At 43.5% G+C, this 15296-nt stretch overlaps 1 protein-coding gene across 1 annotated transcript in view; it reads left to right on the top strand.

The window, feature by feature from the left end:
- Positions 1-15296, top strand: part of ME3 (malic enzyme 3, NADP(+)-dependent, mitochondrial) — a 127804-nt gene that overhangs the window by 71804 nt on the left and 40704 nt on the right. The window lies entirely within an intron of this gene.

Raw genomic sequence — 15296 nt, forward strand, 5'->3', positions numbered from 1 at the left:
AAGAAAAGAGCTATTATGTCATGTAAAGTGATGAGATTAAAATGAGAAGCATTCATATGTGCTTTTTTATCAATCTGACTCTTATTGTCCTGCAGTATATATTTTCTCTCCTGGAGCATATTATGTGCATCAGGAGCTGGCCTGCAAGACACTTAGTTCAGCATAGGATGCCAACACTTTCTGCTAAAATCATTGGGACGTGCAGATTTGGGGAGTTCAGGAATTAAGATCTAAGTTTGAATTTCTAGCTCTTCCCATGTTTGTTATCCTAAGCTGCACTGGCAGTCTGAAAAGCTGATTCTTCTAACCTAATTTTATTTGTATTGGAAGGTTTTTAAAGCAAAATGACACCTATCTAATTATATTTCACTGATGTTTTAGGGAGAACATGGCACCTAGAGCTGGAGAGGATGTCCAAGCCATTCATTTTTGCTCTGCTGTCACAGGAAGCCTTATCGTATAATCCTGTTCATTAACTGATTATGTTTTATTTTAAATCTGCAATAGAGCTGCTGTACGTAGCCCATTCCAGTATTTAACTCTCGTATAAGTAGAAAGTGTTTTTCCACTAGTACATAACCTAAATGTTCTTTGCCAATGTCATCGTCTCTGTAGTAGCCTTTTCACAGTAGAAGACTGGGATCATGTTCAGCCTGGTGGTTTTCTTGCCTGTAGTTCGTGTTGTTCTGTCTGGGTTGTCCCACTCTGGAGTCTCCTGTTTGGCTACATTTCTCCTGAAATGCACCACAGAACAGTAAGCACAGCTTCGCCACGGAGGACTGGCAGTGTCAGGGAGACTGGAGCAGTTAGATTTTAGCTTTTGCTAACACATCCCAGCGTGCCCTTGCCTTTTTTGGCATTATCTGAGTGGTCCGGTCACTGTAATTCATTTTGTCATCTTCCTGTGAATCTTTTCTTTGACACAATTACCCCCCCAAATATGTGCCACTGTATAATTGTGCTTAGCATCTCTCCTCACTACATGTCCTGCTATGAACTCTGTCCTGTTGGTTTTGGGTCATCTCTCCAGTGAATCAAAGTTTTTCTAAACCTGTTCTCCGGAGTGCCACACCTCCCGGCCCGACTCTTTGGGCAACAGGGAGCTGGTTTGAATGTCTGCTGCAGCAATTACCTTTTCATCCAAACTGTCACATTTAAAGCTGTTGGTCAGGCAGGAGAGATGAGATATCTCAGTTTTAAAATACCATACGGTGCTCCAACATGGATGGATGTGCACATACAGGATGCAGTAGAATCATAGAATAGAATGGTTTGGGTTGGGAGGGACCTTAAAAGACCATCTAGTTCAACCCCCCTGCCATGGGCAGGGACACCTTCCACTAGACCAGGTTGCTCAAAGCCCCATCCAACCTGGCCTTGGACACTGCCAGGGATGGGGCAGCCACAACTTCTCTGGGCAACCTGTTCCAGTGTCTCACCACCCTCACAGTGAAGAATTTCTTCCTTACATCTAATCTAAATCTACCCTCTTTCAGTTTAAAGCCATTACCCCTTGTCCCATCACTACATGCCCTTGTAAAAAGTCCCTCCCCATCTTTCCTGCAGGCCCCCTTTAGGTACTGGAAGGCTGCTATAAGGTCTCCCTGGAGCCTTCTCTTCTCCAGGCTGAACAATCCTAACTCTCTCAGCCTGTCCCCATAGGAGAGGTGCTCCAGTCCCCTGATCATCTTCATGGCCCTGCTCTGGACCTGCTCATGTAGGTCCATGTCCTTCTTAATTTGGGTGCCCCAGAGCTGAACGCAGTACTCCAGGTGAGGGTCTCATCAGAGCAGAGTACAAGGGCAGAATCCCCTCCCTTGACCTGCTGGTCACGCTTCTTTTGATGCAGCCCAGGATACAGTTGGTTTTCTGGGCTGTGAGTGCACGTTGCCAGCTCATATTCAGTTTTTCATCCACCAGTATCCCCAAGTCCTTCTCCTCAGGGCTGCTCTCAATCCACCCATCACCCAGCCTGTATTTGTGCTTTGGATCACCCCGACCCATGTGCAGGACCTTGCACTTGGCCTTGTTGAACCTCATGAGGTTTCACACAGGCCCACCTCTCAAGCCTGTCCAGGTCCCTCTGGATGGCATCCCTTCCCTCCAGCATGTCAACTGCATCACACAGCTTGGTGTCATCAGCAAACTTGCTGAGGGTGCACTCAGTCCCACTGTCCATGTCCCCATAGCACAGCTTGTGGTGAGGAGGGAAATCTACAGAATATTATGCAGTCTTTCTGCAGCCACAGCAGCAGCAATTAGTGACCTGTGGACACAATAAACTTATTCCCTGTGTTGAGATATTTCTCAGCCCCATTAGTGCTTGGCTTTATATTTGAAAGTTGAGCCTGGAAAGATTAAGGCACAAGTAACTTGCTTACAAAGCAACTCTTGTACAAGAGCATCTGAAAATAGTCCTGTGAGGTCCAGCAGGGCTTCTCTCATCAGAATACATTTATCAGTGTTCGCATGGCTGCAGATTTTGTTTGCCAGATACTGCTGTCATAATTGCAGAGCTCAATGCCTCTTTTACCTTTCCTGGTCTCTATATATAAACTATTGAGGGTGGACCTTTTACTTGCACTTTTACTGGGCTAGTGTCTGGAGTTCTCATTCCAGGTCAGGGCTCCTGCATCCTCTCTGCCAGCAGATTTATCTGCTCCAAATGGGGTCAGACACCTGCTATGCCTTCCTTTTGAAAAGCTACCCAGACAGCAGTCTAAAAATACAGGCTTTCTCTGTTTACCAGTAGAAAAGAGCTACTAGGAAAAAACCCACTTGCAAACATCTGACTCTTGGCATGCTTGTCTATGATGCCCATAGTCTCTCTACTTCTTCTGGTGGGCCAGGCAGAGTTCCTGATGCCCCAGCAGGTTCCTGTCTGCCTTCCCCAAACTCCTACTGCCTTTCTCTTCAGGAGTCTCTTTAATTTCTTCAAGCAGCCTTATTTTTTTAATGTGGCCTCCAACTTTTTCCTATGTGATGAAGACTCAGGGGTTTAGAACAACTGGAAGAGAGGTGGAACCATCAAATTATTAAAATGATATTCTGGCACTGTCCCCTCAGCTCTGAAGTTTTTGCTGGAAGGTGTCTATGTTGAATCACATTTTTCCTATCTTGTTTTCCAGGCAGCTCCCTGCTGAGTTACCAATATTCGTTTATTCAAAGTCATGCAATAAGCATTAAAATCTTCAGGCCAAAGTACAGTATCATATTATATTTTGAATTTTTAAAATAAAAAATATAAATTATTGTGTATTATGTAAGTACAGGTTGAAGTACCAAGCAATAGCACCTCTGTCACACTTATGATTAAGGACCCTGTCAAAATCTCTCTTCTGTGATCAGACCACGTTAAATAAGCACAAGAGAAGAGCAACCATGTCCAAAGAGAAGTCTTCCTAGCCATGGATCCTGTCTGCAGCAGTGGCCAGTAACAGAAGGAGTACAAGACTAGGGTAGGCAAATGTGCTTACTTCTTGGGGGCTTCTCAGGCTATGCTCCTCCTCATTTTGTGTCTCAGGGTCTTGCGGTTGCAGTTTTGTTACAAAAAATCTGCTGCTGTGTTTGGTTTCACAAGTTCTGGAATGGTTGTGAGGGGGCTCAGATGTATGCAGGTTGTCAAGGCCAAAGGATATGTCTGGGAATAGTGTCCCAAGGTGACAAGACTTGTTTCATGTATAGGTGTAATTCCAGATGATCAGGGATGATCCAGACTTAAGGGAGATTTCTTGCAGAGTTGTACAGCTTCAGATCCTATGGCTGCACACATGCAGCTTTCCAGTCTGCCTCCTGCAATCCATCCCTGGTTATTTACTTCTCCCACCCACCACCCCTGTGCCTCCACAGATGTCCGTGCAGCTGTGCAATGATCTGGTTCAGGAATAAATCTGGGTAGATCCAAGTCTCTTTTGGGCCAGACTAGCAGTAATCCAGATAGTCAGTTTTCACTGCCAGCTGCAACAGGAATTGTGCTGATGTGATGAAAGGGATGTGCAGAAGCAGGAGCAAGCTGCTCAAAGCATGGGGAGAGCAGGTTTGCTGATGTTCAGCAGCAGTGATAACATAATTGTAGCTTCAGGCAAAGGACAGGTTACCCTAGGTACCAAGGAACATGGGCCTTGGAAGTGCTGGGGATCCTTTTTCCTCGTCAGAAATTTGGTAGGAGGAAGGAATGAAATGTAACAGAGCAGGGCTTGCAACTTTTTGAGATGCTAAAAGACAGAATGAAGGAGGAATCTTTGTTCTTTGATCCCATTAACAGAAAGCATTACCATTATCTTCGGAAATGCTTCTACCAGACCTAAAAGCTTTCAGACTGTGGTTGAGAGTCCGTTTTTGCTTTAGAGTGAAGATACAAAGTCCTTTACGAAGAAAAGTGCATAGTAGTATTGTGATCTTTTTTCCTTTTTTTGCTTTTTCTTTTTTTCAATGTAAAATGTATATAATGAATATCATGGGTGTCCTTAACGCAGCACAGGACTAAACATGTGCAATACTATTTAAAAGTTATTTTTGAAGCTGGAGGATCTTTTTTAATTGTGACAGTACCTTTGGAAAGTGACTTTATACTTTTTCACAAAGAGAAAGCAGAGAGAGAACTTACCTCAGGGCATGGAATCAGGGTTTTATCTCTTCTGTGATAGTGAGGGATAGTTTATTACAGTGGCATAAGACCACAGTCTCTCAAGACACTGGGAAATTCATGAGCATACTGGTATTTGAAAGTATAAAGTCATCAGCTGCTCTGCAAAACCTTTTGGCATCCCCTGAGAGCAGGACTGGAACAGGTTGGTACGTCACCATTGGAGGCAAGCTATGAGGACAGAAAAAACTTGCTTAAGTTCACTCATCTTTTCTGGAGACGTAACTATCCTTGAGGACTGATTGCAGAACAATGCAAAACTTGTTGGGGTGAGGCTGAACCTGGAGAATGAAAGCTAACAGGATGCAGATGGTGCGAAAATTAAGTCTGACAGAATAATGATCTGTCTCTGATGAAAAATGAGCAAGTGAAACATCAGTCAGTCCACAGAACTGTCTTGTCAACAGATCTGGCTCTGCTGAGGCACTTTTTTTTAATGGTATTGCGCAGTCTGAGCAGCAGGAGAGAAGGTTACCTGCCATTTCTAGACACTTTAAACCCAAACCAAATGGAAATTGAAACAAAGGTGTAAATTCCATAGACTTGTCCCTAACCACAGAATTGTCTGCACTCCCTCTTCTATAAAACAGTGGAGACCAAAAGTGAGTGGGAAGACTGGGGTTTGGATTATTGTCCCAGAAATTGTGCTTTAAAACCCCTTTAGGCAATCTCTACTTCTTGTAAAAACACTGGTTGTCGTAACTTCTCTTGTTGCCACCAGCCTGGCTCAGCCTTCTTCCAGAAGCAGCTGAAGTCAGTGGAAGAGAAGATGAATGTGTTTAATGATCTGCATTTAGATAACATCACCACAAGCAGACTGGTCTTGTAACAGACTGAAGGAGGGGATGTGTGGAAAGTATCATGGAAACAGCGTGTAGTCAGGAAGCCTTGAAGAGGTTGGCAGGAGATATAGGTGGGAGACAGTGCTTGGTATGGGACCAGGTTATGGAATGAGGAGGAGAAGACCGTGGTTGGAGTAGGTGAAGAGGAAGCAGGTAGCACAGAGGGAGCCCAGGGCTGCTGAGAACGGCTCAGCCTGTCTGGAAACCTCTGCTGAGAGGTGGCAAAATAGTTCAAGGGTTCCCACTGCTCCCTCTGTGCTGACCCCATTTTTTCCAGGAAAGTCTTTTCAGCATGCTGTACCCCCCATCCTTGTCCCTTCTCTGTTTCCCCTTCAGTTAAGCGGCTCTCAAAATGGGGAGAGGAGCACAGATTTGCTTCTGGGTGTACGGAGAGAAGAGCCAGTGTACCAGCCGTAATCTCAGGTACCATGAAGACTGGGGGAATAGAATGGACACTGTTGGTGCTGTGAGGCTGTACCACAGTTATTACATTGCGATGGGAGTGAAAAAGGACTTGCATCCATTTTTTCATTAGAAAAACAATCAGTGCTTCTCCTTCTGTATCTCCAGTATATTCTCTCCCTTACTTTTCCTGAGCAAAATATACGTGCAGTGGCTCTAACAACCAAGAGAAACTTCCATGGGCATGAGGTAAAATCTCAGGCCCCCTGAAGTTAACAGCAAAGTCTCATATTAATTTACGAAGGTCAGGCTTCCCCTGCTGTCAGAGGTAATTTGAAATTCCCTTCTGTTGAAATTCCCTGATTACCAGGAGAAGCTCAAAGGAAGAGGTGGAGTTGGCCAAAAGAAAGAGGTTGACCTGGTGAAGGAAATTCAAAAGGATGTGTTCGCCTTTAATCTGGTATAAATCTGTGCTGCTGCCACAAGGAACAACCCCACCTTAAACAAAAAATGCCAAAGACAGGGAGTAGGGAGGAGAATTATTTAGCATAACGAATGCCAGGATGTAAATTGGAGGGGAAATCACACTGGCTATCATGAAAACCTTGGACAGTGATATCCATTGGGTTGTGGGACAGCCTCCTGTGGACTATGCATCGTGACCTGGGGACATTTTTTAAGAGGAGCAATCCTCTTTTTTAACTTTCTAGTTTATGGAATATTTATATTAATAAATGATACATTTTTATTATATAGTTTATATTTACTTTCATATGCCACTGCAGGGTAACTGTGAGGTGCAGTTTCATGTTGCTGTATAACGGCTGTGTCAGAGCTAGCAAGCTAGCACCCTTATCCTCTAATAACAGGGCATCCATTTCTGAAAGAGAAGAGAAATCAATAGGTAGCATAAAGAGCTGTGTTGCATTTGCTGAAGACTTTCCCAACAGGTCTGCACAGAGTGAGAACTTCTGTGCTTTGATACTGCAATTCTTACCTTCCTTGGGTTTTGCTGTGTTTTGGGTTTCATTTCTGGAGAACTCTGTGTGCAGATACACCATTCAAACATTTTGACAAGGCAAGCTACACACATCTTCAGTACATGATTATGGAAGACCTGCTGTAAAAGCTGCTGATATTTTCTGTATTTGCTGCGATTTATGGCAAAAGTTGGAATTATTTATTAGCTGGATTCACTAAGACAGAGTATGCCAGGTTAGATTCAATTTATCTGAAAGCTGATTGCTCTGGTATTGTCAAAATAATATTTCTTTTCTTTGTCAAACTTTGTCCTAATTCTGTGTTCATTCTTGGGGCTCCCTGCAGTGCACTTTAAAAGTGAAGGTGTGGGTCTTGGAAGAATTTGCACAGTGCAGGAAGGAACTATAATCAGGATAGGACTTAATTTACTTCCCAGGGATTTTTGATCTCACCTTAACCTCTGTACTGACAAGTGAAACAGAATATATTATGTGATTAGCAGTGAAAACAGATAAGGGCTCCTTGGTCAACATCACTGAGCAACAGCACTGATTGCCCATCTCAACACATTTCTCTCTGCAACCCTGTAATCTTCCAGTTACTGAGATACTGCCAGGATCCAACATACAGGCAGGTTTAGGACTGAGCCTCCAAAAAGGCAGAGAAAAATCAGGGCTGAGTCGTATTTTCCTACACTTAAAGTTGTTTTTGAATGGAGGGCTTCAAGCCCCTTGAGCGTGATGAGCTTAAATGCAGCAAAGAATACTGAATTTGGGAACTGCCCACACTTGCTGGTTGGTGGAATCCTTGGGTGGTGGGATCTTATGTCTCACCTCAAAGCCTGTTCTTTACCCATGTGCCTCTGTAAATTTATGCATGGGTGGCAGAGTAGTTATGAACAGCCTGGTTTCTCCCTCTGCCTCCTGCACATCAGCAAGAAGGGAGCTCTGGGTGCTGAGGGTAAGAAAGAGTCAGACCCCATGCTGCAGACCTGCTTGGCTCTTACCCAGCCCTTGACTCCAGGGGCTCAATCCTCACGTAGACTTCTCAGAGGTCCTCTGAAACACCTCTATTGAAGCACCACTGCTGAAAGGGACACTGGAAAAAAATGGTTTCTGAAGTTTTCAAATACAAGCAGGATTTAACCACTCAATTATGCTATGACATGACAGTTTTCTGGTTAAACCAGAGAATCCAGTCCTGAGAATCCAGTAGGGACAAGCAACTCATGACAAGCCAAGAGCAACGTGGGTCTGTTTGCGTCCCCCCTTAATCCTAGACTGTGGATAGCAGAGATTCATTGGGGACCTGATGCCAACCCTCTGCTTTTTCACATTGCTGCATAATGACCAATAACACTAGTTACTGAGCTGGTCTTTCTCCATCGACTCCCCTCCTGGAGAGGAAGAAAGGGCTATTTATTTTTTAGGCTGTTTCCTGACTAGCAGAACCAATGAATCCAGGATTCCTCCTGGTTTCTGGCCACTGTCCCCTAACACTTCACATCTGTGATACCTTTTGTTCCCTTCCACATCCCTTTCATCCCTTCTCCATATCCAGCATACTTAAATTATAGGATATTGCCTTATAAATCTCTGTATAGATTTCATTAATAGTTGATTGTGCTTGGTTTCTATTATTTTTTCATCAGCACCTCAGGGTACTGTTCAGCATCCGACAATTTACAAAGAAAATTATCTAAAACAACAAAAAGTTCTTGGCTTTATTATAAACAAATGTGCAAAAATAGCTGATGAATCACCACAGAGATTTTGTCCAATTTGATGATTAATTGTACTGTATGTAGACAAATCAGTGCATGCTAGCACATACTTTCTCTCCAAAGCCTGTAGCCCACAGGCATTTATAATCTCAAGCTCCCTAAAAGAGCCAAGCAATTTCAAAGTTTATTTTGTTATTCTGAATCCTCTTGTCCTGTTCTGGCAGAGACCTGAACCAAAAAGATCAACGATAGGGGTGCAGCTGGTGGAAATGTCTCTAAAGGCTCATATTGCTCAACCTGTCAATTCTGTGTATGAGTCTTGAAAGTGTAAATAAATAAAACCAATATAGGGCTTTCTGTAACCCCATTTTACAGCACCTCTAGCACAGACTGGCCTTTAATCCAGAGTGGGTCCTCCAGCCTGTTCTTCTGGCACAGCAGTGACAGTTTTCTGTGGTTAGCATGCAACAAAAGCCAAGGCCATCAGCCGATCCCTCCCTCACATGTGTCTCCGTTGCAGCCTTGGACAGCCAAAATACCTACCAGTCGTCTGCGCTTGGGGCATAATTCAGCCAAACTCCAAAGAGGACAGAGCAGCGTGTGGCAGCAGTCAGGATCCTTCCACGGTGACAAGCCAACTTGACTTTTTCTTCCCTGAGGGTCAAGATAATTTTGCCAGGTGAACTTCAACGTTAATCTGAGACAGTCTTGCTCAAAGCTTTCCTTTATTGTCAGGCAATGGCTGTGACCACTGCAGAAGGTCAGCCTGTGCCATGCCTGTCAGAGCCCTTTCCTGTGCAACCTCATATCTCAGTGCAGGTTTCTGACCACTGTCTCACAACTTTTTCTTGGCTGTTCAACGGCGGCCTGGTGCAGGCTCGGATGTTGGCAAAGATCTGACTCATCTCTTTTGTTTGTTGCTTTTTTAAGCAATGGCTTCCCATGGACTTCCTACCCTTTCTGAGGGAAGTCCGGGCTCTTCTAAGTCAAAACACTTTTATATGGGCACAATTTCATCATTTTCAGGGTGTCAGTGGAGATGCTTAACCTTTGTCCTGAGCATTTTTGTTCTGAGAATGAGCCTTTCCTATCCAGATGAAAACAGTGAATCATGATGCCTGCCTGTCTGATAAAAGCATTGTGAGTATGTTAATTTTTTTAATGCTAACCCACCCAGTAGTCTTTATGCTCTCCTCGCTTGTGGAGTAAGTTCCTCTCATAGCACCCAGACTAGCAGTTAATAAGTGGAAGGAAAATGAAACAAAAGCCTGAGTTTTGTTGCCATTTTCATCATTTACTCTTGCAATTCATTGCATGCTGGTATGTCAGCACACACATGAGGAGCCAGGCACTTTGCAAGCGCCCCTGTCATGTTGGACAGCAAGCAGTGTGTAAGTATCTGGAGAATCAGGGACCTTAGCTACCATTTTCATCTGCTTCCCCTCATCAGTCCCTCTTCTCAGAAACAAGTAATTATACAAGGCAAAGACTGGTAGCCCATTAAAGAAGACATCTCTGATGTTTCTTTTCTGAGATCCAATAAACAAGACTGATGGACTGATTGCTGTGCAGAAAGCACGTGTAACTTGCAGTTGAGTTTTTTGTGTTCTTCACGCTACATACCAAAACCTGGGCAAGCCTGGCCATTGCAGTATCTGTTATTGGATAATGCTCTTCAAATACATACCTCCCCTGCTAAGCAAGTATCTTTTTTTTCAGAGAGTAGTCCTTTTAGAGGAGTGAGGGAGGAAAAGAAGGATGAAGCTGCATTGGTTGAATGGGGGTTTTTGTGGTTTTCAACTCCTGTTAACTTAGAAGCTTTTGAGATCCACAGGGACATAAGTATACAAATATGGTCCTATCTTAGCTAGTAAGGAAAATTCACGTGTAGCAAAGAGTAGGGTCCTTTTGCTTCACACTAGTATACAAGTCAGCAATCCAGTGCCATCACCTGTTCTGCTCTTCTGTGGCTTTTGACCAGGATGGTAAAAGTCAGTGGATATAATTGCTAACTGTTGTTCATATATGATAAGTGTAAAGAGGCCATTAATCATATAGATGTTAACACATAACTGAAGTTGTAGCAGTGCTACCCAAAACCACAGCACAGGACAAGACTGTAAGAGGAGCACAGCACTGGCCAAAGAGGTTTTACATGGAGCCTAATAAAGCAAAGGCATTGATTGCATTGGATTTCTGCTTGATTGCATGTCAGGGACAGCAGTAGGCTAGAAAAGTGGGGTGAGACAACACCGGGAGGGTTGCAAACACAGCCACAGAAGCACTGGTAATTGCCAAGGAAAAGCTGTTCGGGAGAAGGAGTGAGACTTTGGGGTAGAAGGGAAGTGAGGAGAGATTTGGAGCTGTGAGGAAAGAAGTTGCATAATCTTTTTCACTCCCCTCTGGGTTTTGGGAAATGAAGCTTTGCACATGCTCTGTAAATAAACAATAGTGCTTTAGAGATAGCACTCCTGGCTCCATTGTACACTGTTTCGTCTAAGGGGAAATAGCTCACAAGGCAGCATTGCTAACCACAAAGATCAGAAAGGGGAACACTACTTTGCCTTATTGAAGAAGTAAACGCTCATTGAATAAAAGCATTAAAGAATATTTTGGTTTCCTAATACCTGAGACATGTTAGAATTTGTTCCTTCCCAAATACCTAAAAGAAATGAATGTTATTCTAAAAAAACATCACCAGTGTCTGGCATTGCTTCCTCTGGGCATCAAAAGTGCCCTGTCTTCCTTGTCCCCGAACTCTTTCTAAAATGAGCCTTGCAATTCTGGCATTGTCTTCATTGTGGGTCTTTCAAAATGCCATCAGCATGGCCAAGATCTAACCAGTACTGAGCACCACAGCAGGATCCTTTCCATGGTAAGGTGTGTAGCTTTATAATTTCTGGAGCACCTCCATGAACTCAGCCAGAACAAAATCAGAAAGGAAAAGAAAATGTCCCTGTCTTAGGGATGAGAAAAGGTCTTGTGTGGTGTAGGTGAACATATCCAACCCCTTTGACAGAGTCTGCATTGACGATCTGCAGTCTGCTGGATCCTACAATCCAGTTCAGGCAGCTTGACTTGACTTGCTGAAATCCAGATAGAAATACTGTCTCAGTGACAAATTATGAAGTTGTAACACTCCTCGAAGTTTTTTGGAACCTTACAGACATGCTCAGTGGCGCAATAAAATCTAGTTTGACTTCCACCTTAACTAAAGGCAGCTGTAGTGAAACCTGTGATGTTAACGGCTGAATAGGAGACTGGAGCTCTGAAACCCTAATGAATGCAGGTTGGAGCATTCTGCACTCTGAATTACCCCCCCAAAGGTAACAGCTCTCTAAAGGTTACTGTTTAGCCAGAAATAGTGGTAGAGTGTGTACATTCTGGCTTGACATTGCTGGGGCAGTTACTTTTTACTAAGCTCGATTTCTTGTATTTTTGCCCCCATGCATGTGTGTTTGGCTTCCAGCTAACTGTGTGCATAGCTTTTTCTCTGGGGGGGGGGTAAAGATATACAACAACTAAGCCCATGTAGAATGACAGGATCCTGGGCACAGGTGAGTCTTCTTCAGAATGCTTAGGCTGCATTTTTTCCTCCGAAAAATCAGGTTAATTTGTTTTATTGTCACTTGGATATTTCTTATTTACTACTGGTCCAAATAGATCAACCTCTCCCTCTCAGTATTCAGAGCTCTACCTTGCTGTTCTCAAAGCTCCTGTTCTTTGCTCCTGTTACTTCTCCTATAATCTGTGTACCCTTGAGAGAAACCTGGCTGCTACTCCTCCGTGTTCATTCATCAGCAAACCTTTTGCTGAGACTCAGTTTGCAGAGCTTGTTTGTTCTTTCTGCCTGCCTTGCAGAAGGGATTTGGGGAAAGATTAACCCTCTGCCAATTTTAGGCATCTTATTTTGACAGGTAAGTTGGCCAGTTCATCTCTGTGGGTGACCATTATCATCAGGGGAGAGAGCACATCTCTCCTGGGGATGATTCAAAATGAGGACTTAGTAGTGACCCCCAAGTCTAAAGTCTGATGTATGTTGGTTTCCCTTTACATCTTCTTAAAAACACAGTGAACTCACTGAACTGCCTGTCAGAGTTGGTCGTTTCATACTCGATCTACAAAGGGACTTCCAGCTCACCACTACCAGGATCCTCTTCTGATTGCCTGAACACCTGATGGAGTCCACAGTGCCTGGACCAGGTTCAGGATTGTGCTCCAGCTGGGTGCCTAAAGGCACTGGAAACTTTTGTGTTTTATTGAAACTGGGTCCTTGGCTCTCAGACTCAAGTGTTAGGGAAATATGAGGCTTGCTCAGATACGTGCTCACTTCACGATGTGGTTGTGTCAGTGAGAGAGTTCGCTTTCCCCAGGTGGGTCACCATTTCTGCTCCTGAAGGTTTCCTTTCCACAGCTGGTAGTGCCATTAGTGTGTTAATTGTTAGTCTAAATTAAGCCATCTGATTTTGCCTGGAGTAAAGGAAAGAGCAATTTTTCACCTGAATTGCTCTATGCATGTGACAGCAGAGATAAGCAGCTAGGACTAGGGACGTGGTCCGTGGCATGGCCTGAAGGGAGAGTGAATGTGTGTCATAGCCATTTTGTTTTCAGAAAAGGATCCACAGAAGTCAGCATACTCGATGGGAGGGCCTGCTTAACATCAAATTAGCATAATATGTGTAAGGTAAGGAATACAAATTCTGAGGGGGGTGCCTCTCTGTGCTTGGTTCTCAGCCACCAACCTGGCTATCTAAGCCAAGCCAGTCCTTTCTCAGACAAAACATGTCGTGGTGATAGCCATGAAAGCCCTTCTCCCAGCCACAGAGAGCAGTCATCAGATTTTGGAAGACCCAGGCTGGACTCTCGCTTCTGCCAGATCCAGAGCAGGGACTGGAAACCAGCTCACTGCCCTCCCAAGGCAACGGTCAGAGCCAGGAGCTCATGGGTGTCTGCTCTCTCCACTTTGTATGAAACCACTAGCAATTCACTGAGCCACAGGACCGGCGCTGGGTAGACAGTTGGGTTTCATCTTCTGCTGCAAGCACTGAATGTCTTTCAAAGGTTAAATAGCTGGTGGGCTCCCTTCAGCACTGAAGAGACGTGAACATCTGAGGCACGCAGCTAGACACTTAAGTAATAGGTGTCTTTATTACATATGGAAAAATGCTACGCTAAAACAATAGCATTGTTTTTAAAAGCATGTCATAACTTGAAGTATCTGCTATGATGTTTCTAATTTGTGCTTTTAATTCCTGGTTAATAACTCTTTTCTAAATGTAGATGGCAGCAGTACAGTACCCCTTTTTTATGAAGATTAACATCTGTGAATACTGCCTTTGAGATAGGCCATGTATATGTGATTAGTTCATTGGGTACTGGGCACAGTTTTAAAGAATTATGCTAGATAAATGAACCATTACTTTCCTTTTTTTTTTTTTGCATTTCTGATCTTTCTGTGTGATTGTGAATTGATCAGTGTTGAAGTCAGCACTTTTATTTTTCTTCTTTTCAAAGTGAAGGGCTTTTTCATTAGGATTCCCACAGTTAACTGTGGGAAGATATCTGCCCCCTAGAAGAGTCTTGTGAGAGAAGTCTTTGCCCAAGAGAGCAGCCCAATGTTGTTTGATTATTCATCACTCATATAGACTTACAATAGAGGTTGTTTTCAGCCTCCTACCAAAAATGAGACTTTTTCTAGCTAACATTTCACATTAGAACCCCAAACCATGACCTGATCTGAACTTACTGGGGATGAGCAATAGTAGAGAGATGTAAGCAGCAAAAATGCATTTCTCTGTTGTTCCAGCTGATACTAATCAGCAGCACAACTCCTGCTTTTGTGAGCAGATAACAAGGCAAGGAAAATGAGTGCTGCCTCCTGCCAAGAGGAGTTATCAAGTTAGAGCCCTTGATTTGTGCTGATTAGAGAGCACTGTGAGCAACATAAGCAATTTCCCCTGAGACAGGTATGGAGGAGGTTTCTTCTTTAGGGTTAGCCCTGCCTAGAAGGAGCTTCAAAAAATCCCAAAATATCTGAGCAGAGATCAGTCAATGGGAATAATACTATCCTGGGTATTGGAAGAATCCCTGCTAAGGATACTATTTTTGGTAATAACAGCAAAGAGGAGAAAAATAAGCACAAGTCTAAAGCATGTTTCAAGAATGCTGTCTTTCACTTCCTAATTTTATTAAAAAGAAGGCATTTTTGTTTAAATCTTGAAGACGTTTGTGTTGAGAAGTGATTAACCTTAGTGCAGTCAGGTATGCTATTGTCCATGTAAATACTTCATACTGAGGTTTCATTCAAACATTTAATTTTCTGTTTCACTTCTCATGATTTTGGGTGGTTTTCATTTGGTGAATGCAAATGTCAAAAACCGGGGTCAGATATTCACAAAAAAAACAGTGTTGCAAGGGCAGGTTTGGCTTGGTCAAACCAAATGCCATGGCAAATATTGATCCAATCAGATCCAGTTGGAGCTCTGTTGACTAGAGAGGAGACCCAAAATGTCTAGCTCTGCAATAGCCATCCACATCATTGACACTGGCAATTGGGTGGGAAGGATCGTGCTTTCACTGTTTGAATGGCCAGCAATAAGCTCCCTGGGAAAGAACACGTAACAAGGCTTATGGTAAAACCATCATCCTCCCCTGCATTTACCAGAATTATTTTAACTAGAAAGCTCTTCTGCTCTAAGGCAGA

Source organism: Haliaeetus leucocephalus, unplaced genomic scaffold (genome assembly GCF_000737465.1).
Source record: "Haliaeetus leucocephalus isolate CR32 unplaced genomic scaffold, Haliaeetus_leucocephalus-4.0 Scaffold616, whole genome shotgun sequence".
Taxonomy (NCBI): Eukaryota; Metazoa; Chordata; class Aves; order Accipitriformes; family Accipitridae; genus Haliaeetus; species Haliaeetus leucocephalus.